The sequence below is a fragment of the Populus alba genome, chromosome 19 (genome assembly GCF_005239225.2).
Source record: "Populus alba chromosome 19, ASM523922v2, whole genome shotgun sequence".
Classification (NCBI taxonomy): domain Eukaryota; kingdom Viridiplantae; phylum Streptophyta; class Magnoliopsida; order Malpighiales; family Salicaceae; genus Populus; species Populus alba.
In genome coordinates this window covers 308,916-312,849 of record NC_133302.1, presented here as the reverse complement: position 1 = coordinate 312,849, position 3,934 = coordinate 308,916, and positions in this window count along the sequence as shown.

The following is a 3,934-nucleotide window of genomic DNA, read 5'->3' as shown; positions in this document are numbered from 1 at the left end:
TTAAGTTTCAACTACGGAAACTGCTAAACAAAAACAGTATCTAGGAGGTGCTGGCGCATCAGGAGGAAGGGCCCCATCAGAATCAAATGTTGAGAGGCACAACACAGCCCATCCCATGAATTAGTGCCTCTTGACAGTCCTCAACTATCAGAAGAACAACACTCAACATCTCTGGGTTCTTCTACACCCAGTAGAGCAGCCATAAACCCAAATACCCAGCATATATTTCACCCTATGATTTCACAGAGAAGGAGGAGGAAGGTTAAAGTCTTTTCATCAACTGACAGTTTAGAAAACGATACGGCAGAAGGGGGAAGAGGATGGTTCAAGCTCACTTGACTCTGGCATCAGACAAGGAAACGCTCGTTACACTCATCTTAGTGACGTGTCTGTCTGTACCATAAAAGAATGATGAGGTGCAAAATGCTGGGCAGTTTCTGGGATTTGTAAGTGCTTAAGATCTGGCGGTTCTAACAGTACACATTACAAAGCAATTGGATAGGGAGATTGGTGATTAGGCTGTGAACTGATTAATAGTTGTCTTGGTGGAATTTTGGTATTGTGGAACAGAGGAAATTTTAAGGTTGAAACTATTGAGTTTATGTAGGGAGTTTGGTTACAAAGAGATTAGTATTTACAAGCAGCCTTTGAGGTGGAGATAAACCATGACAGTTTTCTCTTCAGAAAGAAAGAAAACACTATGAATTAAGGTGTTCTACCCTATAGCAATTCATCTGTTTTCTCTTGATATTCTATGTTAATTGATGTCTAGTGTGATTTGGTGTCTATGAATGAGTGTCATTTACTATTAAATAGACCATAGACCATGGTAATATGATAGAAATTTCATTAATGATGAATGGAGTAATATATATACCCTCAAATAAAAGGAAAGCATATAATATGTCGCCTAGGAGAGATGGGTTGGTCGTTGAAAGCTATAGTAAAAATATGCTGTTTTTATCTAGAATTATAGAGAAGAGAAAAGAAAGAAGAAGGGGAAGGAATAGAAGGTGGAGAGTCTGAATAATGAGCATAGGTATAATTAGTAATAGTTCTGTTGCCTTGTAAAGTTTAACATGAGTGTTTCGAGGAATGATCCAAATGATGTGAAATAATGAAGTACAATCACTGACAGGTATTATGAGGGTATTTGTGTAGAAGAGGATTTCTTAGAAAATATAAATTTAATTGCTCCTAAAAAAAAAATTTTTTTTTTTTTTTTTTTGTATTGTTGAAACACAAGTGGTCAGTCATAATTCGTTAGGTATTTAATGGTGCATGTAGAAAAGTATTGGTCAAATGTTAACCTAATGGAATGAAATTGTGAAAGGAAAATTTCAAAGTCTAGCAATTAATACATTATGGAATATTTTAGGGGTATTTGAGTACTAGTTTAGAAATAAACTGGTCTTTGAGAATCAATTGCTATATTGGAATTCAACCCTTGAGTTAATTCTCCATCGTCTTCATCTATGGCTGAAGACCTTTAAAGCTAACTTTATGCATGGAGGTTTTGATCCTTTTAAAGGTCCATAAAGAATTTTTGAATGGATCCTCATGGAGAACTGTTTTGTTCAGAACACTCTCATTTGTATTCGTTTTTGTTTTGCTTTTTTATTTTTAATTTTCATGTAACCAAGATAATTGTTTTATATTGCTGGGAAGTCTAACTTTTTGAACCAAAGAAAGAAATTGAGTGTAACATTTAATCAAAAGTAAAGAAAGAAAGTTCAGTTGACGTACTAGTCAAAGTCTTGTTTTGAAAAAAAAAACCCAGGCTTTGAAAAAAGGATTGTGGAAATTTAGACCATTTGATTTTGAGAGTATCAGATGAGACGGAGGAGAGATGGAGGCAGCCGATTGCATGATAATGGTGTTTTTAGTTTGCCGTGTGGAAAATCATGCCATTATTTGACTCCGATGCATCAGTACAATAAATTATGCATCAACAAGGAAATACAGAAACATGGATTTAAATCTCGGTGCTCTGTTTTTGGTTAATTCGTGATCTGTTCTGGTAGGCCAAGCTGGGGGAGGAAGGTGACGCATAATAATAAAAATTTTCTTTGTTAGATCAGTTATGTTAAAATCGGATCGTGAAAGTTCCATTCTGCTTGGGTGCTAAAAAGTTAAAGAAAAAGAGGGCAAAATATTAGGCTATGCTTTTTAGCAATCAATATCAGTTTACTTCTTTCTGTTAGAACAAATAACTAGGGGAGAGGGAGGTAAGGAAGCATGGTGGAAACAATATAATATATTATTTTTCTAAGAGAGGAAGTTCTTTGGGACACATCAAAATTAATCCCACCACTTTTATCATTTCCAAGTTCATGATTTGCTGTCAATATGTTATTTGTTTCTTAAAGATTAATCACTTTCACGGAGATTCCTCTTTATCATGTCACTTAAATTATATACAGATCAAAATTCAGCTTCTCTAACAAATTCCCATCAGAATTTACATGTATTGTCTCTGATGATCGCTTTACATGCATTCCTTGCTCCATTGCTAATTTATCGTGTCATAATTTCTGCAGCTGCCATGACAGAGCTAGAGTCTTCTCGCTCTAGACCAAATGGGGCCTACGATATATTTATGAGTTTTAGAGGAGAAGATAATCGCAAGAATTTTACAGATCATCTATATACTGCCTTAGTCCAAGCAGGAATCTACACTTTTCGAGATCATAATGAAATTCCTAGGGGTGAAGAAATCTCCAAACATCTCCTAAAGGCAATTCAAGAATCAAAGATATCTAAGGTCATCCCTTTCTCATGTGATAGCAGCCCTGAGGTGTATATATATACATATATAAGTCTGCATTCTTTTGTAACAGAAATATAAAATAATATACAACAAACATTTTAGCAGCGTTCTTCACAGAAGAACAATCAAACCATCTCTCGCTCTCTCATTATTCCTTCTGCAACTTTTATCATTTCTTACATGGTATCAGAGCTTCTGGCTCTCTAGAAAACTATGGAAATAGAAAACCAACAAACACCAACCTCAACCATGCATTCAACCTCACGCTTCCACAACCTATCAGATCAAAATAACCCATATCGACTTGACAACGGTGATACATCAGTTCTCAGTCTGGTAACCGATCTACTAACCACAGAAAACTATGTTACTTGGGCAAGAGCCATGAAAAGGGCTCTTAGAGCCAAGAACAAGCTGGGTTTTGTTGATGGCAGCATAACAAAACCAACAGATCCCAACGATCCTCTTCTGGATGCTTGGGAAAGATGCAACGATATGATCGTCTCCTGGATTCATAACTCTGTAAGTCCCTCAGTGAAATCTTCCTTCATTCTTGTAGATAATGCATATGAAATCTGGAGGGAACTCAGTGAGAGGCTGACTCAACAAAATGGACCACGGATTTTCCAATTAAAAGGAGCTCTAGCAAACTTAACACAAGGAAATGATTTAGTCAACATTTATTATGGAAAGCTAAAATCTATTTGGGATGAGTTAGCATTGCATTGTCTCATGCCCGAATGTTCTTGTGGACAGATGAGGGTCCTAATTGATCGGTACCAACAAGATTGTGTAATTCAATTCCTCATGGGATTGAATGAAACATACTCCAACATACGGGATCAAATCATGCTGATGGATCCAATACCACAAGTCAGCAAGGTTTTCTCCCTCGTTCAACAACAAGAAAACCAGCATCAAATGTTACTCTGCACATCTACCCCTGATTCAATGGCTCTTTTCACCAGAAACACATCCACAAACTTCAAAACCTTCAACAGACCCTATTGCCCCCATTGTAAGATCCAAGGACACTCTTTAGAGGATTGTTTCAAAGCTGGAAATGCAAAACCTCCTGTTTGCAGCCATTGTAATATGAGTGGTCACTTGGCCGAAAAGTGTTACAAGCTGGTGGGATATCCTCCAGGACACAAGCTGTACAAC